Source organism: Chelmon rostratus, chromosome 21, assembly GCF_017976325.1.
Source record: "Chelmon rostratus isolate fCheRos1 chromosome 21, fCheRos1.pri, whole genome shotgun sequence".
NCBI classification, from domain to species: domain Eukaryota; kingdom Metazoa; phylum Chordata; class Actinopteri; order Chaetodontiformes; family Chaetodontidae; genus Chelmon; species Chelmon rostratus.
The window spans coordinates 6,311,871-6,336,602 of NC_055678.1; the positions used below are offsets into that span (position 1 = coordinate 6,311,871).

Below are 24,732 nucleotides of genomic sequence, written 5' to 3' on the forward strand. Positions count from 1 at the left end.
TTTGTGTGTTTTGCAGCCTCTGTAATGCCCACTCTCTTGGTAATTAAAGTTTTGATTTTGTGTTAATTGTTTTAGAGAGCTGTTGTTTAACTGTATTACATTATGCTAACAGGTTTTGCTAACATTTTTTATGTCAGTAAGAGTAGAATAAATATCAGAAACTGTTTCAGTTAGGTGTCTCTAATTAATTGGAAACTGGCTGTATTGTATCTACTGGCTTATGTACATCTATAACTTTGGTTGCTACAGCTGAATTATAACTTTGGTTGCTACAGCTGAATTTTAATTACGTGTTTTTTACTTCATGCACATTTCAAGTTGCCTACACGTGCGAAAATGTTGTTTACTTGCTTCACAGCATCGGGAGATAAATTTGAGGGGTGACAAGAAAAACACGTATTTCTGTTAAACGAAGTAAAAAAAATCATTTTTTTTGTGAAACTGGGGCATTTTTACCTGAAATTGCTGAAAAAAAAAAAAAAAAAAAAGCTGAAAAAACTACTACAAGTCGTTGAACTGTTACAAGCCAAAGAGGTTAATAACCACTGGATCGTGATATTTATACTTGAGGAAATATAAAAAAGTGATCGATCTTATTTTGAAAGCCACACCGGATGTAGCCGTTACTTTTCTTGCTAACTTACCTTCGGTCGCTAAACACGAGCAGCGCCTGTCCAGCTCTCTCACAACAACAAACGCGCCTACAGCGGCAGGAAGAGAAGCAGGAGAGAGGCAGGAATAAATGTATCATGTATTTTTGTCAGCAGACACCTCGGTAAAGTTACGAGTTTGTGGATAAGACGAATTAAAAAAGGACGCAGAACACGTCGCATCCAGATTTTGTTAGCAGAGTTTAAAAGCAGAGCAGCCACCCCGGACTGTCCACGCCACCATTCATGGTAAGTTGGGCTTTAACTGTATTTCTACCGTAACTAACTTAAAAGAGTAATGGACATAGTGAAGGAAAGTGTTTTTAACGACGTTGTAGCTGTAGAAGTACACATGTGTCGTGTACTCTATGAGAGTTTACGGATACTTTGAATGTAACTCCGCTCAGCCCGTCGCTCTGCACAGGTGTGTGAAGGTTAAATCCCGGCTGCCGTTGTTCCTTTTAGCTAAAAACAAACACTGTATGTACATAATGGAGAAAATAAAGTGGTTTTTTTGGGGGGGTCAAACCTCTCAAATGAATTCTTTTACAGTGTAAATTGCCGCCTGAGGTCTTTGTGGTCCTCTGTAAAGGCCTTTTTATCAACGTGTGCATCAGCCATGGCAGGCTGGGTTTAGACATAACAAAGTGCCTCGTGCAGTATCTGTATCCACTCTCATTTCCTGCTCAGCTGCTTCAGCTTCAGACCACAAATCAACAGTTTCCTTATCATGCACCCGAAATAAACCTGATTTCTCTTCTGTCATCTTTTTAGAAATAGCGGCCTCCAAGCTGCTTTCTATATCTCCACCTTCTCCCCGGAGCTGCAACGATTAATCGATTGATTGACAACTGTTAAACTGATAGGCAGCTATTTTGATAATCAGTAAACTGACTATCTTCAAACAAGACACTTGAGGACGTCATCTTGGACTTTTGGTAACACTGATCAATGTTTTTCACCATTTCCTTACATGTCATTGAGCGAACGACAAATTGATTAATTGAGAAAACAATCTGCAGATCAATCGACAGTGAAAATGATCGTCAGTTGCAGCTCTAGTTTCTAGTTTCTTTTCAAGAAGTCAGCTATTTTTGTCATCAAGCGTTTTTTTTTTTTTTTTTAACCACATGTTAAGGCAAACTGATTTATTGTTCTGTTCCGGGTCAGGTTGTTCTGCTTAGAGCTAGAAATCTTAAAGAAAACTGGAGGGGGACTGGAAATCTAGGTCTGCTCCATAGATGGTGAATGGGTTGCTGACTTTGTAGGTGCCAAAAATGCTAAATCCCAAAATAGGGTTTACTTTCTTAGTCTTTTAGCAAGTATGAACCTGAATTTAGACGTCTTTTGGGTGCGAGAGCTCCTGACAGTCTTGCGTGCAACATTCAATTTTACATCCTAAAACAATCTAAGGTCTATTTTCCAGCTTGTCTGTAAGAGAATGTGGTCCACATTCACCCGTATTGGCTGACCTGCCTTGGGGCGCAGCAATAACGTAAATTCTTAAAATGAATGGCATCCCCCCTCTGACACTGTCCGCTGGCACAGAGGCACTTTTCACAGTATTATTACACTGCCAGGTGCACCATGGGACCAGAACTCCAGTTTGTTTTACAAGGAGAAACAAGAACTTTACTTCAATGTTGTGCACACAAGAGTTAGCTTGTTGGATTTATGGTGCATATGTGCTCTGCAGCTCAGTGCTCATTTGAGTAATGAGGTTAAAAAAAAAGCACCTTGTCTACTTTTATATGCAGCTGCCTTATCTGTAAACAACGGCAAGGTACTTTGAACAAGACAAAAAAAAGGGCAAACAAGCTGAACAGTAGAGTACTCTCCCAGCGCAAACACCCAACTCTGCAGCATATTCTATTCAAATTTCTTCAGCCTAAACACACGAGGAGGTCAAGTGCTTAGCTCAGCTAGTGAGCCCTGACAGCGGCACAGTTTATTTGCATTGTTAATTTCTCAACTGATTTTATAAGCACATGGCAAGCTTCCCTCAGAGGGAGTGCTTCATCAGCGTATCAGGGTGTTAGCATCCGTGTAGCGCTCTCCCGAGTGCTTTGACTGATACATGACATGAATATTATGACTTTGCGGGCTGGATGTAATTTAAACCCCTGTCTATGAAGATGCCAGTGCAACACCTCAGGTTTGAGCTTTTTCAATACCAGCTTCGGGAATATAAACATCTTTTAACCCTTTTTTGCATTTGACAAAATATGCCAAACTGCTTAATCTTAACCTGAATCTGATTCATTGGCTAAGTATTTGTGCACATACTCCAGTTTAAACATAGCACTCAGTGTGCTTGCACAGGAAAAAAAGGCATACAGCTCAACGAGCACAAAAAAAACTGAACAGCTTCTTCAGACTCTATTGTATTGGAGGAACGGCTCAAAACGCAACAAATAAACAAAAAAACAAAGCACCGGGGTGGCCATCTTGGATCTATGCATCGCTGAATGCTCATCTGATCGCAGGTGATCAAGAACTTCATCAATGGTGCAAGAAAGACAACCAGATGGTCAGACGGGTTTTGAACTCACCTCCAGACTAACTTCATTTATTTGCAAGAGAAAATAAGATAAAACATATAAAATTATGACCATCACAACTTAAAGACCAACTTCTTGCTTCAGTTTTGACCTAGTGGATTTACCATAGTCGTACATGTTTTCCTGTGCTATGAGAGATCATTCGACATCTCAGGTGCGCTCACTTTCTGTCTATCTCTCAACAGATAATCTGGCCAAACTTTCGCCCTTTCTGATCATCTAAGCGCTTGTTTTTCCTGCCTGTTCGATGTTACTGTGCACCTAAATCCTTAATATAGTTACTTAATATAGATGTCAAACTCCACGCCATCTGTTACCACCGGCCTCTTGCTCATTTCTCTTTAATATATTCCCTTTTGTGTTCCTTCATCAGCATTTCAAGCAGTTGTCTATAAGCTCTGGACCGCTCCCTGCAGTAGAAAATAAGTGGCTTCTAGTTCATGGCAGCAAATATGTACATACATACTCCTCCAGCCTCATCAAAAGATTCTTACTTTTCATGTGATAATTACTACTGTGTAAGGGGTTGTCAGAGTCAGGCACAGAGCAAGTCTGTAATGTATGGAGGGCCTTGATGTGCTGACAGCTGAAATAGCTGTAAGCAGTGTTGTGTTTGAGAAGTATACCTGAGTGTATGCATACAGCATGCGGTCATGTGTCCTGAATGTGTGCATTAGGTCGTCACGGTTCATTTCCACTGAGTATACGTCTAAAAGGATTAGCAAATGATCACATTGTTTAATTTATGTCCTAGACGGCGTCACAACTTTTTTGGGGTTGTATTTGTATGCATTTGACTTTGTGAAATTAAGGAGACAGAGATGGAACTGTGAGTATTTATTAGTCTAAGTCTGTTTTCTGTAAGTGATCCCTCGCTGTCGTGCTGCTCTGAGCTTTTTAATTTGAAGGTCAGCTCCTTTCATCCTTTGTATCAGGCTACACAAACAGTCTCCTTGAAGAATAAATAAAAAGAGAAACTTTAGAAGACAAGACAACGATGGGAACAAAGTGGGAGGCGTTTTGCTGTCAGGCAACATGAGGACCGTGTTGTGTTTTTAGCTTTTCCTGAGGGCCCAACATGTCAAATTAAATGCTGATTTAGTATGTTGTGGATTTCATTGTTTATGTAGTCTCCCATTGTGTTGACTCTTCTCTCCTGTCGCTGGTTGCTTACTGTAATTATTGATGTTGCTCAGTTTCCCACACCACAGCATTTAAAACAGTCTGAAATAATGATTCTGGGCACTCGGTGTGGCTTTTCAAACAATGAGCCGTGACGCAAAATAGGCTACAGGCTTATTTCTGTTTAGTCTCTGCATGACTACAGAGGGACTACATCATGAGTGATAGACTTACATTTCTCATGTAGCTCTTGTGTTTGAATTAGAGTCAGCTAAAGGACGACTTGCTGTGTGCTGATTTGTATCTGTTTGGGGGATTTCATGGCGCAGTTGGCAGACTGCTGGTTATTAAGGATCTGCTGTAGTGTCACAGCGTAAAACTCGGGCCATATGCTGAATCCACAACTCATGCAGTGTGTTGACAAAACAAAGCGAGCGCAGTTGGCCTTCACCTCCTCGTCTTCCTTTAGAGCTAGATTTTCTAGTTTCTGATGTTTCTTTGAACCTGTGTGGGACACCAGAGACTGCAGGCTTTGCTGTGACAGGGTGACTCAGATCACATCTGATTGTCAGTCACAGAGATCAGTTTTTGCAAACAGTCTTTGACCCTGGTCTGCTGGGTACATTTCTGTAAAGAACATGGGAGCAGTTCATGTTTTTGTCAACACAAACTGGTCACTAAAACCCATTTTTAAAAACAGGATTTACCTGCTAACTTTAAACTGTCAACTTTCAACTTAAATTTTGAGAGATTAGAGGTGGGCGATGATGATAGGCCCACTGGGGGAAACATCCTGAAGCAGATTATTTCTTCACACTCAGAAATGATATGTGAAGTTTGTGTGACTTGGCTGTAATTCAGACCACAAAACCAAAACATTTAAAGTTATCCTGCAGAGCTTTCTTGTAAACAAACACTGAAATGTTTATATTCAGTGTTTCTCATGAAAACACATTGTGTATCCTTAAATAGGCCCCCATGAAATCCATTGCCATCCATCCAAGTTCTGTTTTCCGTTTCCATTTAAGCACATTTTATCATCAGAATGGGTGTTAAAATTAAAATTAAATTAATATGAATGGATGATGGAACACAACATTGCTCTCAATCACATGGATCTTCTGCATGTTATAATGGTAGGAAACCCCAGAGTTTTATCATTTGTGTCACATTTCACATTTTGCAGTTTTTATCATCAAGTTCAGCGATTCTATCTGCGTTTTCTGCATCGTGGAAATCATACAACCACACGTAAAGACCAACAAACCTGTTGCATGCATGGTCTTTCTCTCTATAAAACATTTCTGGAGCTGATTGAAAGATATTTTGAAACCAGCACTGTCTGCATCCCTGCTTGTATTGTCCAGCAGCCCCCTTTTTCTCCTTCTCCTTCGGCTGTTTTGCTGGTGCATCCCTACATTTCTTACACATGGCGTGGCACCACCAAGAACTGCCAGTGGAAGAAACCACGAACGCGCTCCCTGCAGTCAGCACATTACTTGTAGTCATCTGTGTGGCAGTAGAGCAGATATAAAGAAAACAGGGACCCTCTCATCAAAACTGCGAGTGGTCAGACGCTCCATAGGGTACCTTTAATCAATGTACATGATACAGTTTTATGAAAACAAAGATTCCACACACCTATCTAGTGTCATATCATAATATTATGTTGAAATTTGAGGTGAAACAATAGTGGAGTAATTGATTAGCTGATTGTCGAAAGTAATCAGCAACTATTTTGAGGATCTGTCTGTCGTTTTTAAGTTTTAAGCAAGAATGGCAAAAATTCACTCGTTCCAGCTCCTAAAATGTGAATATTTTCTGGTTTTTGTTTATATGATGTTAAACTGATTTCATTTGGCTTTTTGACTGTTGGTCAAACAAATAAAACATTGAAAGACTTCACCACCGCAGATGACCTTATCTCCTCCCCAGGATTGGTTTGGTATTCTTAGCCAGCTCAGTGATTTGAGCACAGCTGGACGCACAGCTGTCTATGGGGGCTGAAGTCTCAGAGACCCATGATCCCTGACCCTGGGAACGGGTCAGGACTCCTTTTTACTTCCTTTTGTGTCTAATTTGGAGCTGAGTGTCTGTCCTGACCCGAGCAGGTGACGTCTGTAATTATGAATATTTGAAGATATTGAGGATAAAAAGTATTAAGAGGATTTAGCAGCAGATGTATGAGACACACACACACACACACACAGGCCTCCCACTGAATTCCCTCTGCTGAAACCTCATGATTTTTGCTTCGTCCCAATGTTCAGGTGTAGAACACAGCAGCCATTAATCTGTAGACGTCGTTTACCTCTCAGGGTGCCATATTTTTGTCACCTCCTTCCCCGGCGCTTTGACTAATGGCCTCATTTCAATGCAAATGGACCATGGCACCAAAACAACAGCCATATTTTAAAACTTTTAATTTCATAATGTCACTCACAACCTTGTGCTTCTTCTAAAAAAAAAAAAAAAAATTGTTTGAGTTTAAATCAAAGTCCACTGGAACCTTTGATTGTGGAACTGAATAATTAATGTCACTCCATTATCCTTCTCAGTAAAGAAACGAGTACATACTGCGTATAGTAATACAATGCACTCATGTTGGTGACATTAGTTCATTTAAGTAATTTTAATCCGGTGGATTCCTACAGTAGAATTTAGCCTGTGTGCTAATAGGGCTTCTTCACATGCCACAGCTGGAAAGCAAAGACTAACAACTGCTTTCTTTAGTTGATTTCTTACTTGATGCACCACAGTGCAGTCTCATCCACTTGCATTGTCCTGGCTCTTAGAATCCACAGATTACTCAGTGCATTTAGAAAATTGAGGATTGTTTCATACCTGAACGTGATGGAAAGTGGAAATGACACAACCAATGCTGTTATTTATTCTACAAACAGGACGGTGTTCATCTGTTGAATACTGATGACTGTGATCCCTGTGAATTTCTAATATGCTGTATAGAGAGATAGAGACAGGACCTCTCCTCTGTCTCTCTACTCAGCCACTGCCCCGCTACTATAAAGACATTAATTTTTAAAATCTCTCTCATACGTCTGCCCTTTTTTCTCTCGGAGTTGACCCACGTTGCTGCATCCTTCCCTGCAGCCACTTTGAGAATGAGTCCCAGGGACCCGATGCAGCAGTGATTAGATTTACAGTTTTGTAAACAGCTCTGATAAGATGCCAGAATGGCTGGACTGAGCTGCCTTCACAGCAAAGTCACCGTCATCAACATCACTTAGTGACGGGAAGAAAAAGTGTCCTTGGATGGGAAGACACTTCTTATCCAGGATAACTTGAAAGTGGACCCCGAGGTCATTGAAATACTCATGCTGCACCGGTTCTGGTTGAAACCCTGCTGAGCAGTTCAGCAGTGTGCTTTGTAGCCATACTAGTGGTTTTGCTGCAGGATGGCCAAGTCAGATAATCCCCATCACCCTCAGCTGTACATTGTGTTAGGTGCTAATGAGCAAATGTTAGCGTTACATGGTAAACTTTACACCTGCTGTCACTGAGATGTTCCATTCAGCTGAAAGCAAGGATGAATCCAAGTACAGCCTTCTGAAAGATAAAATACTTCACTGATTGGTGCAGAGAGAAGCACAGTGTAAAGGTTGGATTACATGGCTTCAGACATCAGGGTTAGTCAGAGGATGTGGGCACAATTTTGTTGTGTTTGGCCTTCATCCCAAGTCTGAGCTTACGGCGAAAAGTAAGTTGTCAGGAGAATATTTCACACGGCATTTGCACGCAATGTGTTGCATCATCTGTTGTCACTTGTGGATGATTACGTGTGTTAACAAATGCATGAAAAACAACATGCCCTTTTCCTGTGAGCAGCTGTGATTGCGATGTTAGCGTGATCATGACATTCACAGCTGCTGCAGGGAGGCCCATATGTGCTGATGTACAGCACAGGCCTCTCTGACTCCTCTCTCCTCTTTTTTTTATGTCTTTCATTCCATTGTTGCTCTCACACTCGTTTTCTCCTCACTCGCTACACTCGTTTTCCCACTCACTCACTCTGTAGCTGTCAGCTATCCTGCTGTGATCCATCCACACCTTCTGACTGCGGTGTAGCCCACAGCCATTCTCACAGACGGTGGTCAGGAACACGAGAAAACACAGAAACAGGAAACTGTTTGGATAGAGTCGTGTGTCTGATTAGAAGTGGCGCCCAATCCAAAAAAAACACATTGCTGTATCCCAGGTCCAGGTTATTATAGTGTGGCCCGTCAGTTTAGCCAAACCTAATTGGAAGAAAAAAGAAACGCTGACAACAGAATTATCACCCAAAATGTGTGGAGTTTGCATCAGCTCTGACTCAGTGTTCACCTGTTACCAATCAACCTGTTTACCTGTGGAATGTTCCAAACAGGTGTTTTTGGAGCGTTCCACAACTTTCCCAGTCTTTAGTTGCTCCCGTCCCAACTTGTTTGATTCAGAATTCAGAATAAGCAGATATTTATAAAGATCAATAAAGTTGATGAGGTTAAACTTTAAATATATTGTCTTTGTGCTGTTTTCAGTTTGGTTTGTGTCAAAAAGAATTTGCAAGTTTATCACATTCTGTTTGTTTTACGCAGCGTCCTAGCTTTTTTGTATTCAGGGTTGTACACAAAGATAAATAGAGATGTGTTATAAGACAAGACAAGACTTTATTGATCCCACGCTGGGGAAATTCACTTGTTACAACAGCAGAATAAAAATGAGAGGTAGAAGACTGAACTAACAGTACAAATAGACAATAACAGAGATACAAAATAAATCCAACAATAGATAAAAAGGTACAAAATAAAATAATCTAAAGAGGGCCAGTTTCAAGTTGCGTGCAGTGAGATTATTACTGAAATTTTACTTTGGTTTTACCTTGAAGTGGTTTCTTTAATGTTGCTAAAATGTTGGCTTGTTTACAGCCTGTCTGATTGACTGACTTCTCACATTTCTAACCTGGACTTTGCTGTCTGTCTTCCCACACCTCAGTGTAAATCAATCAGCTCAGATCAACAGATCTACGTTCAAAATTATAAAAAATTAGACCAAGTTGTAATGAATCTGAACTATCCTTTATGTGTAAATCTTCTCATGCTCCCTGTTTCAGTCTCTGCTTGAGGTTTACTCCACTTTTACCTTCATTTCCCTCCTTTCATTTGCTCTCACCCAACAAGGTCATATTGTTCTTTTTTTTTCCTCGACAGGTTTTTAGAAATGGTCAAACAACAATGGGTTTTTCATTTCAATATGAAACTCATGACCCAGGGTAATATTTCATCCTGCGTCCTTTAGAGCTGGGAAATCAGTCTTGAATTACTTTTTCAGCTGGCAGATCACCAGGGGTGCTCCTAAAACTACTTCAACTGCAGTTAGAGCAGTGGCTCTCATACTTTTTCTGGCATGCCCCCCTTCAGAATCGATCGTTTTCATTCAATCATATCGATCATTAACAGCGATAGGTTGAAGTTGAATTTTACTGAAAGGTCAGCATGATAGCATAAACAAACTCTTTCTTTCTGTAGATGAATCATATTCATTCATCTTAATTTCACTCCATGTTTTTCCATGTGGTCATCCACGCCCCCCCTGCAGTGGCTCTGTGCCCCGCAGTTTAAGGACCAGTGAGTTAGGTACAGTGTGGAAGTGGGACGACCCCTCCCTGAGGTTGTTTAATAGGATATTTTTAAATACATTTCTCCTCACTCTCTGTGTGATTTCTGGCCTGATTACCTACTGCTGAGAGGCCACGAGATGGACGGCACACAAACAAACACGCTGTTAAACACACATACCAGCATGCATGAAAACGTGGCATCTCAGACATACAAGACAGTCCTGAAGTGAAGGTTTCTAAGTGGGGAGGCTGACTGTGTGGTGGGATGCAGCTGACTGCGAGGTGAAGAGGTGGCAGGGAAGAATGAGGGTTCGGATCAGAAGCTACGTGGGTGGTGGGATGCACAGTCGAGCAGCGGCTGCGTCACAGCGTTGCATAAGGGCTTACGCAGGCAGAGGGGAAGTGGATCTGAAGTAATTAGCATAGAGAGCCATCAGTCCTGCCTGCTCACTCGGAGAGGATGAAAGACTATCATCCATCCACGGTAAATGGAACAGCCAAGGCTACCTGTTGTTTATCAGCTGTTACGTGTTGTTTATCTGGATCAAACAGTCCTAACTTGCACGTATACATAACTTTATGTCCATGGTCATAGCAAAGGTATGCCTTTGCCTCGTAATCAGGCATTGCACCTCAGTGATTATAGGCAATACTATTGTTTCCCATGTTTATATGTGCTAAATATATATAATATTCTTGTTTAGGCATATAATTGGAAACTAGGCTGCATTTAACATGATTAATGGATGGGTTATATATAAAATGTTATATATGTTATATATAATAATGATTTATGTCCTTTTTTTACCTGCTAGATTATAAACAATCCAGTCATTTTTGCCAGTTTTAACCAGTATAAGTATCTTTTAAACAGGCTACCATCATCAAAAGTTCACACTGAAACCCAAAGTGTATGTCATGGTCCACTCTTATGAATCTTATAAAGTCATATTATCGTGATCAATTATCTCCAGATCTGCCTTTTTGTTTTTGTGAGATGTCGAGATAAATTAACCCGTTCTCTTGAGAAAACAAGCTTTGTTATCTCGAGATAATGAAATAATTAACTTGTGATCTCGTGATAAGAGCATTAAAAGAATAACTGCAAGCATGGCTGCTTTCCGCTTTCATACATTTGCCATACTGTGATATTGCTAATGGAAAATATCCTCATCCTTAATATCCAACCTATATTAAGGCCTTAACCACTGAGGCTCAGTTCATGTTCAGCTTCCAAAAAGCACCACCTCCTCACTCACAGCTGCGCTCCTGGTCCTTCCTCCTCATCCTCACTCCCTCACTCCTCACAGAAGAGTGAAAAAGGATGGAGTTTTCTCTCTGTAGGTTTTTAAAAATGTGAGAGGATGTTTGAGGTTTGGCCTGCATGATCCTAAATGAGGAAGTCTGAGAAAATAGAGATTTTGTGCTGTTTAAGATGGAATGTGATGCTTTCCATGTGGGCCATCTTCTCGCTGTCCAAACAAGGCAGACATGCCTGTGTTCCCAGTGGACTCACTTCCCACCCTCTGCCCATTTTATCCTTTTAAATAAACAGCTGTACGATTTCAGAACGTCTGAACATGACCTCCAAGTCTCTCAATAAGTTGTTTTCCATCACATTTATGCTGTTATTATGTCTCTAACCACAACTGTATGCAAGCAATGAAAAGGAATGACATGTTTTCAGTTGCATGCATTTTCTTTTGCATATCCAGGGTCCGTTTGATGCTGCTTTACTTCCTGAAGACCTTTGTTCAGGGTGTGTTGGTGCCATCACCTCTTATGGGGTTTATTAACTTGTCTGGAACCTTTGGCACAAGGCTGAACATTAGAATAATAAACCTAAGTGCTTTTGGGTGGCAGTGTTTGGATAGGAAAGAAGTGGGCCGCCCTATTCCTTAATAGTCCACTGGCTCTGTGTGTGTGTGTTTGCATGTGTGTGTTCACATGCTTTTGTGTGTGTGTGGGCCTGAAAGCCTGGCAAACACTGTACCTCATTTATCCTCATTTCCACTTCTCTATTACACTGCCCCTCCCAATAGGTATCTAAATTTATTTCCTGCACTGCATCCTATTTAATGTAACCTCCCACCCACTGCACAGTGTAGCTGTGAACTCAGACATGCACAACCACACGAACTAATATTGAATGTTAATGAATGTAATCAGGCTTAAAGTCTCCACCTGTGCATGTTTTTGTGTTTATGAGGTCATGTTGTCTTTGTTTGCACTATAAAATTCTGCTTTATGGTCATTTAGAATTTTGATCAGGCTGTTTTTTAACTTTTAATCGTTAAAGTTGCAGTTGATCATGTGACTGCTCATCAGCATTGTTTCCAACTGCAGCAGGCAGCTATACACGCTGTCCAATTCCAAGACAGTCAGCTACTAGCTGGTGAACATAGTGGAGCATTTATCAGCTTCAAAGCTACACATTTCCTGTCAGAGCTGCCAAACAGGGCAAAAAGAGAGTGAATAATCATCAGGTGGACAGAAACAACTCCAACTGAATGCTAATGCCCTGTCTGATAACATGTCAGTGTTACAGCTTTACAGCTGCCCCAAGTGGACAAATATCTGAAAAATGCCAAACATAATTACAAATGTCCCGTCCAGTCACGTCAAAAGTTGAGAAGCTGTAACCATAAATCTTTTGCACTTTTTCTGACTACTGTCAAATCTCAGATTGTGCATTTTTTTAAACTTGTCAGTTAAAGTAATCCTTGGTTTTAATTATGGCAAATAGCTGTGACAAATGGTATTGTTGAGATATACATTGTCCAAACAGACTTGATCTTACACTTTTCTGTGGGATACTGAGGCGACCCGCTCTGACTCTGGGAGATTATCGACCGTCTTGCCTACAGATTAAATCTCTGTTCTCGCTCATCTATCACCAGTGTCAGATTTTACAAGACATTAACTTTCTTTGAGCTCTGAATACGCTCCAGGACACCCACAAACACTTGTGGCGTGTAGATATCTCTTATATTACCGACTTTATGGCTGTTTGTTCACAGCCTTAGAAATTATGTGAGAAAATCCTTGTAATTGGCACTGTCATGGATCAGAGCTGTTTATTGGGCGTTCACTGTGGTCCTATGAAATCTTAAGAGTGTGAAAAGGTAAAGGAGAGACAGTGACGGGGCTGGAGGAGGCAGGGTTTAATTTGATAGAAATAAAGAGAAGGATAATTTTAAGTAGAGATGTTGATTCTCACAGATCGAGTGATTGCATGTGAAATAAATCCACTCTGTTGGCCCAAATATTAAACAGCGCCGACTATAAGACAAAGTAGAACATGAATGTTTGTGTATCTTGTGCCATGCTCACAAACTTCACCGTCAGGCTCTCTGTAAGCAGTTAAAATTATTATTTTTATGCCTTTTTGAGCTCTTTCTCATCTGTGGCAGCAGCAGTTCTTTGGCTGCTTGACAGTCATAATTTGATTCTCAGTTTGTTTCTGCAGTCGACGTCGAGACTCTTTCAAAAGTAATTTTCAGAACAAAAATATCGTCCTGCCAATACAGTGTTTTTAGAGTGCTGTCCTGGCCCCCACTACCCCACATCTTTCCATAAACACAATCCAGAGATACTGGGGGAAAAAGTCAATCAGCTAAGTGTGATTAGTTAAATCTACGACCCTGATTGGAGAAAAAAAGTTGGGATACTGTGTAAAACTTAAATAAACAAGATGTGATAATTTGCTAATCCTTATTGACATCTACTCAATAGAAAATCGTACAAAAACAGCATATTTAATTCATTAATTTTTTTAAAATATCTGCTTATTCGGCTGATTCTGCTTCTATTGATGCAGCAACATGTTTCAAACAAGTTGGGACAGGAGAAACGAAAGACAGGGAAAGTCTCCAAAAACACCTGTTTGGAACATTCCACAGGTAAACAGGTTGATTGGTAACAGGTGATAGCATCATTTTATTTATGTTTCACACAGAGTCCCAACTTTTTTTGGAATCGAAGAGTTGTTTTGCTCGTACCCATCTCTGTGGTATAGAAGCAGTTATTGTGAACATTAAACCCTCATAACACTGGAAATGACAGTTGCTTACCTGTTCAGTCGATCACCATTTCAAACAGAAGGCCGTCTCTTCACTGCAGGTGCATTATCTGCTTTGAACTGTCCTGAAACCAGTTCGTGTCTACTTCAAAGGAGCTCTCTGAGTGGGTTTAAGTTGTTCGAGTTCTTTCAAGTCAGCTCTTCCTCCAAAATAAAATGTCTTTACATTTGGATGGAGGAGAACAAGAGACTTCTCATCCGTACTCCTCCACTTCATTGATTGCTGATTGATTTGCGGGTCAGTTAAATGTCATAATGAGGGTTGTTGGTATTGAAGGCCTTCTTTGAAGGTGCCCTTTCATCAGAGGAATAATGTGATGAAATGGTAATCACACCGCCACCCTCTCCTCTCCTTTCATTCAGTGCACATGCTTCTCTTTCTGTGCCCCCCCACCCCCATTTGTTCTTCCTTTAATGTGGATTATCCCCTTCAGTGTGCAATAGCAGGTGAGCTGAGCAGCCCTCTTTAAGTAAAAACCTGTTTATGACCTGCGGCTTGATTGTGTGTCTGCCTTTTAAAACAACTAACTCAGTATTAAGACATTACAGAGCTCAAAGAATACACTGTGGCTTTGTACATTGCAGTGCAACATTAAAAACAGACTTAAGGCCATCTGGATTGAGCTACATTACATGTGGGAAGCCACAGTTTCCTCAGCACTTCCATCTGTCTAACATACTAATACAGTACGCTTGGCACAGATGGAAGAGCTGCAGGTTTGTTTAGCTTTAAGTAAAGCCTGTACAGTTGCTGTGGCCCTGCAGGCAGTTGGTAACGTTAATTTTAGCAAACATCCCTGATCCTGCTGATAAAACAGGATGCACATTAGCCAGTAGGCTGCTACTCCACTCTCGCTCTGTTTCAGCTCCAACCACACCAAGACCCCATTAGATTTAGGCTTCAGTTCACTCTGATGCTATTTCCCTCAATTTTACCACATTATTGATTCACATCTTGCTGTTTTTACTCTGTTTGATCCAAAAATGACATGCATATGTATATTACAGCGATTGCTAGAAAGCATTCAGAGTGCATCTGCCAGAGGTTTTAAAATCCCAAATGTCTTTCTATGATAAAAGAAGTTGGATCTTCATCAAATAGACAAGGATGTAAATACCAGATTTTCTTCATTCACAAGGTGCAATAGCTCATTTGAAACCTCTGCCCTTAAAGTAATCTTACAGGAGTTTGGGAAATGAACTCATTAGCTTTCTTGCCGAGAGCTAGAGGAGAAGATCAATACCATTCTCATGTCTGTATGCTAAATATGAAGCTATTTCCAGCAACTGGTTAGCATAGTTTAGCATAAAGACTGGAAACAGCTAGTCTGGCCCTCTCCAAAGGTAACATTAACCTAGAAGCACCCTTGAAGTCAGTAAAAGAGTTATTATGTGAACTTTAGTTTATTGCACAGCCCTAATGAGAACATTGTACCTGTCTCTGTATACTATGTGAGTAATTCATGTACAGCATTGCTTGGAAATATGATCTCTTGAGGCACAGCTGCAATTAGTACAATGTCCTGCAGATATTTATGAAATTCAATCAACTTTAACGTAGTTTCCTCTATCTGATAATCTAACGTAATATTTTGCAGTTCTAACCTTCTCACGATAGCAGGACTGTGAATAGTCAGTCTGGAATAATGGCTGTCTGGTGGACTCACCTCATGGCACCTCTCATCGTCTTTTCTCATGCTCTTCTACTCTAAACTTAAAGATTGCTTTACCACTAATACACCAGTTTAATGAATTGCAGATGGGCTCTATGCTTCTTTCCAGATGGTGGCAGTGTGCTTCTCACCTTTTTGCCATTTTGGATGTCAAAGCATAACCTGAGCCAAAATCTGTTTGTTTTGTTAACATTTGTCTTATTTCTGCAACACAAGTTGTTACCTTGGAAACTGTATTTGCCTTTAGTTTAAACCCCATATGAGTATAGAAAATGACAAAAAACCTTTGTGGGGATCCAGAAACACGTCAAAACACCAACAGGAATGTTTTTACTGTACTCGGGGGATAGTTGTTTGGTGAAGTGGGTGCTAGGTTTGGGCTCGGTCTTCACTCTTGTTGACATGGAAAATCCCCTGTCTCAGCCGTCCTCCTTGTCAAGCTTTTTTGCCATCATGACTCAGATTTTCCTCTTTTTCGCTGACTTCTATAAACACACTTGTCACATTTCAGGTTTTCCAACTCTCCACAGTGGTAGTAGTCTCACTGCTTCTCCTCTGCTGATTCAACAACATGAATTCTTTTGCTTTTTATCCCGTCAGCCCGGCAGAGCATAGAGACGAGGAGAGAATGAAGATCTGCTCACCGGTGTGAGTCCCTGGGATGCTCGGCCGACCTGTACCTCATGCTTTTCTAAGGCCTCCAGAAGCTAAAGACAGGGTGTCATTGACAGGTAAGTGGAGCCTTTTGGCTGAAATGTGGTTTAAACGCTGAACTTTCTGTGTCCTGATGTGAAACAGGATCTTAAAGTTTGCGTTAACTCTCTGACATCTGAAACCATTTTTCTTTCTTGAGCCATTTCTGGCTGTCGTTGAGAATTGGCTGCAGCTTGCTGCACACACAGCAGTGTGCATCCTACTTTGTGTGGATGTTAACACATTCCTGCTGTGTGGGAGTTAGCAACAGATCTTAATCATGGATAGGGTTTTGCTGTAATTCCAGAGCTGAAGGCGAAACCCTAATCTCTTTGGCACATTATACAGTAAATCAGAGTGTGGCTAAGTCGGGTCCCGGCCAACTCAATACAGCCATCCCATTTCTGTGGATTTATGACTGGACTTACAAAGAGTAGTTATTTCAATCTTCAAAGCTCTCTCTCTCCCTTCTCTTCATTTGTGTCTAAAACTGATGAACCACCCCCCTGCTGAGTGCTAAACCTTCGCACTAGTTTTATTTCGGAGGTGTTCGTGGATTGCTTTGTGCCACGGCAGATTATTTTGGAAGTAAGTGGTCCAAAGGGCCGGCTGGTCGCGGCCAGTTTTAGCTGCAGTGTCCAGAGGGAGTGATGTCCCCACGCACAGGCAGCGCGGACATTGATGGATGGCCTAGCTTTCTGTCGGTTTCTGGTCCCAGACGTGAGGCGTTGTTATGAAAATATAGAAGGAAGCAGGCTGACGGACCGCAGAGAGATGGCAGCTCAGCCTATGATGGATGACCACCTGCTGGGCATCCGCTGTAGATATAGATAAACCAGCATCGCGACCTCTAAGGAGCCACTTTCAGTGTTCACCAGAAATTGGCCCACAGACGGCACTCCTAAATGTCTTCTGTGGAATAATAAACTTTATGTGGCTGAGGAGGATAAACCAGAAACCACCAGATAGATGTAACCAACATTACTGCAAAGCCACACTGGAATTATTTGTTTTAACTGGAATTTTACTTTAATTCCCTCATGGTTTTCCCTCGGCTATCCTGCAGACAGGGAAGGGAGCCACGGAGCTGTCATTTCACTTTGCTGCTTCGGCCTGTAAATCAACTCCCTCGAAATGGGCTGAGTCATGTTAGCCCCCCCTCCACCTCTAGCCTATAAAGAGGTAGTGTTAATGGTGGCATTCACTGAGGTGATTTGCAGCCTGCCTCTTTATCCCAGCACTGGTGGCCTTGGGGCGGCTGATTGATGGTGTTTGTCGTCCAATCTCGGACTCTGACTGAGAGTGGTTCCTGTAGCTGTGGCCGCAGCAGGCTGGGACTTCACTTGTGGCGTATGCACTGTTCTCCAGACCTCCCATTGAGACATGGCCAAGAATGACCTTGAACTCCCTCCCCTACGTCTCATTGCCTGAAACTTCATGCCTACCAGTGTGACCTAGTTCTCGGGGAGTGGAAAAGAGAAAGGCAGAGGGACAGATCTGTGTTTGTGTGTGTGTGTGTAAAGCGGTGGCAGGACATAGCCTACTTCTCGTACCCTACTTTACCCCTCACTTCATCTGGGAGCCGAGCAGCTGAGCTCCGACTTCACCATCTTGTCCTGTTGTTTCCTTTATTTTAATTCACTTTGGCCAGATGGTGGATTACAGGTCAAGGCAAAGGCTGAATGCTGCCGCTGTCACGAGAAAACACTGTTCTGGAAGCTGATCAGCTGGTTACGCAAAATGTTAGAGACTCTATTTGTTGCACTTCAGTGATGCTAAATGTGATATCAAACATGTTTCAGATTCAGAGTTTCATCAGGTTACAAATTAACACATGAATATTCCATGTTGATTAAAACATGCAAAACTTATCCATTTGATGTCTAAACTTACAAGCCTTGAAGCTACACTAATCAATATTTTTATTGTCGTGTGAAATGGGTCATTTGTTGTGTTTAAGTGCTTTTCAGCTGCTGTTTTGGTTTACTCTCACCGCTCTCCACAGCATCATTTACAGCAGCAGTAGGCAGCTGTTTCTACTGAAAATCCTCCTATAAATCTGCTGTCAGCGGCTAGCTTTAGCAGCTAAAGAGCCAGATATTTTCCTCATGAGTAGGTGGAGACCAAAGCAGAGCTAAAAGAAGAGTGTCTGCTGGATGTGTAGCTAAGCAGCTGTTTTCAAACTTGGCAGAGTATGTGTTGTACACCTTTTTGTATTTTTAGCTCTATTTATGGCCAGCATTTTTCAGCAATGACCATCATTGTATTTGCACAGAATCTCTTCTATATAGTAGTTTTTATGGTTACGAGACGAGTCCAGTTCTCCTGCACAGGTTTCAAATTGCACACTCAATGTACTAACAGGAAGTGATGCATGTATGTACGGGATGTGATTTGGAAGCTGGGCCATGCACACATTTCACGTAATGCAGAAGACAACGTTTAATCATGAGTATTTCTCTGGCGGATGACATTGTCGACTGTCCTCTTTCTTAAAATGAGGATATGTAACTGTTCCTGAATGGCGGTCACTGCGGCTACAAATAACAATTATAGGGATAACGCTAAATGCTAATCCTACTTTTTACCATCTAGCTAAAATGCTAAATTGGACAAGAATCATAAAATCAGTGAACTGACTCAGTAGGTTCGTTATGCAGCATTATTTCCCCAGAGTTTGCTAACACTGGCTAACATTAGCCACCATAAGCTAATGGTCATACAATTCCAAGTAAGACCAAGTAAAGTAAACATGTGAGTGTGTTGCTGCTTTTGAATTGAGTTGATTTAGTTGCCGCTAATGCAAATTTAAAATTTCCTACTGCTGAAGCTTCGCATTTAAGTGGCGAAGCATGAGTTGACTTTTATTATAAGGTAGTCACAGGAGACGCACTGCCTTTGTTAGTGAGCTTTGCACTAACTGCTGTTGTACATCAAAAACCCATCTCCAAAACAAGACAACAGGCATTTTATCCATTTTTTGTGACAGCGGACCAGTGTGAAATATCAAAGGAAGTAATGGAACAAGAAGGAGCAGCCTCAGTGAGCAGTTAGATGAAGAAGGTGACAGGCTGGACATCTCTAACTCCTCAGAGGGGTAACCAACTCCTCTCACTGTGCCCTGCTGTCTGCAGACTCATGCCATGCTGCATAAAATCAGATCACAGAAGAGAGCAAGTGGCCAATTATTGCCTGGCTTCTTTATTGATACGACATTAGTCTGTTTTGCTGCCCTCAGAATTATGTGACCTGTTTTATTAAACCACATTTGGTGTTACCATCAGTATTTACTGGTGACACCAAATCAAACAGTGCTGAAATCTTTGATATTGCTGCTTAATTGCCACATGTAATTGCCATTATATCCTTGATTTTATTTTTAAAAATCTCTAAATTGTTTGATATTGGAAAGTACCAAAGAAACATTCTTTTATCAGTCCATTTAGTGTTCCTGTTAGATTTATCATTGGGGGATGTTTTGCTGTGTTTGAAGACATACTGTACATGTGTCATACATCCAGCTCTGCTTCTTGAAATGTGATGATCCTCTCTTGTCTTTGCTTTTAAAGCACATCAGTGTTGATCTTTGATAGGTTTACCTCTTTTAATTCAGAGTGACGGCTTCTTTAATTAAGAATTTGCTCAGTAATTAACTAATTCTTTTTTCAGCTTTGGGCGTGTGCCTGTGCGTGTTTTTAGATCAGATTGACAGTCGAGAGGCTGGACTGCAGTGCTGGATGACGATGAGTTTTTATCCCATATCTTCACATAACGCCTGCATATTTAAACTCCACTGTTAGCTCCCATCAGTTTCACCTCTTTTTCCTAAAAACACCTCCCAGCCGTCCCCTTTTTCACTCACATCTTCTTTAGTTTTGTCTTGAATGCTCTGAGCTGAAGACTCAATTTTGACAGATGAAAAGCCTCAAATCAAAAAAGCAAATCCAGACTTTTTAAAGTGAGATGAGATATCCTCATGCAGTTCCGCTTCCTTTGTACTCTCTGCTGCTTTCTTCTTGAAATAGGCAGGGAGAGTAAAAAGGTCTTAAACTGACAGCTCGCCTTCGCCTGGCTTTCTGTTTCTCTCTCCTTTCTCTTCTTTTTACCGCCTGACAAAGGCAGTAGAGGACTTTGCAGAGTGTAGTTTCTTTGGTCAAAGGAAATGGTAGAGGAGGAGTGGGGCAGGGAGAGAGGAGGTGTATCTGAGGCTGGGCTGTGCTGAGGAGGAGGAGGTAGCAGGAAGGGGAGGGGACTGTGCTCCCATTCACATTGGCGGCATTTGGTTTGAGAATGAGCTGTTTCTCTGGGGTTTTTTTTTTTTTTTTGGAGGGGGTTAGAGAAGTTTTCCTCAGGAGAGTTAGACCAAACCGGAGCCAAACATCCAGGAGAACATAGTGAATGTTTGAGCCGACAGAAGCTGAGACTCTGAAGGAGCTGAGGCTGGGTGATGAGGAGGAGCTGGTCACACACCAGAGCAGACATGCAGGGAGCAAACTGGGGTAAGAAACTCGTTGGAGAAAAGGGAAGTTGACTTAATTACTCTGGCAGTCAAGGTGACAGTGATGTTTGCTGATAGCTCCTTGACTCATACTGTCAATGTGAAAGAATGATTTGCTTCATAAGGTTGAGGAAGTAAATTTCTGCTGGTTAATTGCATGTTAATTTAGAAAAATTAAAGAAATTCTGTAATTGTGAAAAGAAAGGGAAGTGAGAGCTGCAATGATTAGAAAAACCACCAGCAATTGTTTTGATCATTGATGACTCATTTCAGTCTGCTCTCACATCCTCAAATGAGCCTGTTTGCTGTTTTTCTGTCATATATGACACTAGACTGGATAAAGTTTTAGACTGTAAATCAACCAAAATCAATAAAAAACATGACCTTTTCATGACTTTTTAACATCTGATAGACTAAATGATTATGAGAGAAAATAATCAGAAGATTGACAGTGGAAATAGTCATTAGTTGCAGCCATGGCAACAATCTGAGCGTAAAACTGACAAACTGCAGCCAAATGATCGCTCGTCTCTGCTACTGCTCATTAAAACAAAAACAGTGACAAGCCGAGGACGTTAATCCAGCAGTGTGTGTGTGTGTGCGCGCGTGTGTGTGTGGAATGAAAGGAGGCCTCTGCTCTCTTTCAGTGCAGTATAATCATTGACAGTGTTCAGTGCATCAAACAAACCTGGTGGCCCTCATGAGAAATGTCTAGTTAACTGTTATTTCTGTATCAGCTGCTACTTCTAAAAGTCCAAAGGAGCTACTTAGTCTATAGTTTCACCCCGTTATTTACCAGCAAAGTCATTTAGATTTAAAATCCTGTCCTAGAAGGGACATTTTTGAAGCACAAGCATTTTAAGTTTATCAAATGTAACAATTGTGCCTTGAATATCTTTTGGTTTTGGGGCTGTTGGTTGGACAAAACAGGTCATTGGAAGAGGGCAGTGTCTGACATTTTATAAAGTAATCGTCACTCGCAGCCTTAGCTGGAAACCTTACATTTGGCACGGTGACCGTTAGTCTGCCAGGGTTTGCAAGGTGTCTGCCTGAGGAAAGGTAGGTTGTCTAGAAACTAAAATAGCTTTGTCACACTTTTCTCTCTATGTTCCAGTTTGCAGGGAGAGGGGGAAGAATGAGGAGATGGGAGGGGGTCCAGGACAGAAAGAGAGAATGGGATTCAGGAGTTTGGGCAGAGAGAGAGATGGAGAGCGGAGGAGGGGCTCTGGTTTGTTTGACGCTCCCTGCTGAAAACTGAGACACCTTCCTCTTCCCTCTGTTCTGCCTCGACCTCTTTCTCTGCACATCTTTCTCCAGTCAGAGGTGCTGCTGCTCTGAGCGGTGAAGCCTCACATGAGGGCCAGCGTAACAGAGTTTCTTTTTTTCTCCCCAACATTTCACCTGGTGAGGGGAATATTTTTAGACTCTCACCTCTGTGCCTGTGTGTTTATGGCGTGGTGCTAACAAAGAGGGATTTAGTGAAGGCTCTTTCAGTTTGTCTCAAAGCTGGTTTGTGTGACGTTGCAGTCTTGCAGGGCAGGGCCAGTAAACCGTCTACACTGGATCTTTATAACATGGCCTCTATAAAAAGGCTTTTATACTCTTTGTTTCTCTGATTGCCAATCTCAGATGCAGTTAGAGGAAACGTTGCCCTGCATGCCAATGGATGTCACTAAGATGCATCTAGACTTACTGTTGTATGTGTGATGACATACACTGCTGTGGCTGGAGAGACATGACAGTCTGCAGACTCTGTTTCATATTCAGGGAGGTTATGCAGACCTGCATTGATCTCAGCATTTGGATTTCTCATTACTGTTACGGCTCCCATTTCACCTCAGAAATAAGATTTGTAAAATAAGCTTTAATTTTAATAAATCTCTTATTTAAACCTTTATCTCCTCTCTCACTTTTGTTAGCAAAGAGCAATGTGCAAAACATTCAGGTAGTTTTTATCTTCATGACAAACAATAAATGCATAATCTGATGGCAGAGATAAACCTAAACAGACCAAAAGGATTCAAAACAAATCAAGTTTGATAAGAAGATTTGGAAGAAGATTCTGTAAAATGTAAATCTTGACAACAGTCAGGTGGATTACCCTCAGGGCAAAGCAGGGGACACGAGGCCCCATATTCATTGTGTGTCAGTTGGTTTGTGATAATTCAATCAATAGCAAATTTGTTTGGCAATTATCACCTGTAATCAATGCACAGGATCAGCTCAAAGTTAATGGCTTTAACGTGAGCCCTGCATTGTCACCTGTCTCATCTTCCTGTCTTGTGACGGGCTCTGTGTCACTAAATATGTGGTGAACGCGGGGTTAAGCCGGCATATACAACCAACCAATGCTGAACTCCAGCGTGTACGTAGAAGCGTGTTTACTTTTAGTTTGTAAAGTTTTGGCCCATGCACTTTTATGCAGAATGATCAGATTTTAAGAAACTGCAGCAATTGCAGATTCTCTCTCTGCTGCTTTTTTTCTTGCGTTTGATCCCTGAGTAATTCTATAAAACTGTCAGTGCTGAAAGCTCAGGGATAAAACCCTGAAGCCTCGAGGTGACAGCACATCCCCAGAGCTGCCGCTGTCGGCCGCTGCGGTCCAAAAAATGCTCGCCGCAGGAGAAACGCTACTTTAAATCTCCCCTTGCAAGCTGTGGCATGTGAATGAGGAGACGTCAGGGAAACGGTGGCTGCAGAGTCCACACACTGACCAGCGCTCCTGTTCCATGTTTAGTCTGAACTCTCATTAGCTGGTGCGGCTGCACATTCCTGCTGCTGGAGGAGTGACCGGGTCCGTCCGTCTGTCTGTCTGCTGCCCGACTGAGAGGCATTAAAGCCAGACAACAACAGTCTGCTCACAGCCGGTCAGCTGACACTGAGGACGTTGTGGGGGCGGTTAAAATATAACGGTTGTTTTTGCTGTGTATATGAGATCTAGGGCTGAAATGATTAGCTGATTGAGGTAACCTGCTGGAAAAAAAATATTTCTGTCAAGAGAAAAGAACAAAGGAGCTCATGTAGATCAATATACTGCTGGGTAGGTGAATCTATAATAATACATCATAATTTATTATCTGATCTTAATATTAGATCAGTAATCTACAAAGTAACTAGTAACTGAAGCTGTCACATAAATGTAGTGGAGTAAAAAGTACAATATTTTTCTCCAAAATGTAGTGGTACAAATACCTTGAACATCTTTGCTGCTCTTCTTCATCACTTGTGACCGTCAGTCAAATATTAATATAAGACGTCACTTTGGGGAGTTGCACTGCGCAGTTAATCAGTATTTTCTGGCATTTTATTGACCAATTAGGCAAATAATCACAACAATAAACACTTTAATGATTAAATGACAATGACAGTAGTTGCAGCTGTACTACAGTACTAGATTGCCACACCATGTTATTTATTAACATATCTCCATTCACCCCCCCTGCAGAGCTGTTATGTGTTCATTCACTCGTCTTTAGTTGTTAATGTCCATTTATCTTCCGTTAAGGCCAACTGGGAGCATATGGAAGATTGTCAAAACTATAGAACCACTGAAGGCTTTAAGATGCTAAGGAGGGGTCCTGGCCTCCCTGTCAGCCCTCTGACCCACTCCACTCTTCTCCCATCCCTCCCCCTTCTAATGTTTGAGGCCCCAGTCACTATGACAACAAAAGAGAAACCAGGACTGCATGATCATGACGGGGGCTTTAAAAACAGTTTGAGACCCCTCTGCTTTCCTTAGTCGAGTCTCTGCATAGTTTCACTCATCTTGAGTCTGGAGGGATTAGAGCTCATTCACGTATCTGGAGGGAGTTGGGGGGCAACAAAATAGGCTTCCCCCGA

The 24,732-nt window shown here is 41.6% G+C and overlaps 1 protein-coding gene across 3 annotated transcripts in view; it reads left to right on the forward strand.

Moving 5' to 3' along the window:
- The first annotated feature begins 702 nt into the window (after positions 1-702).
- LOC121625223 (leucine zipper putative tumor suppressor 2 homolog) overlaps positions 703-24,732 on the forward strand; it is a 34,076-nt gene continuing 10,046 nt past the window's right edge. For 2 of the 3 annotated variants that reach the window (XM_041963305.1, XM_041963303.1), the window contains exons 1-2: positions 703-899; positions 16,302-16,432. The gene's annotated coding sequence lies outside the window, so the exon portion shown is untranslated. Of the gene's footprint in view, positions 900-16,301; positions 16,433-20,768; positions 20,894-24,732 lie in introns of those variants that run through there. The other variant, XM_041963304.1, reaches the window with a different exon arrangement.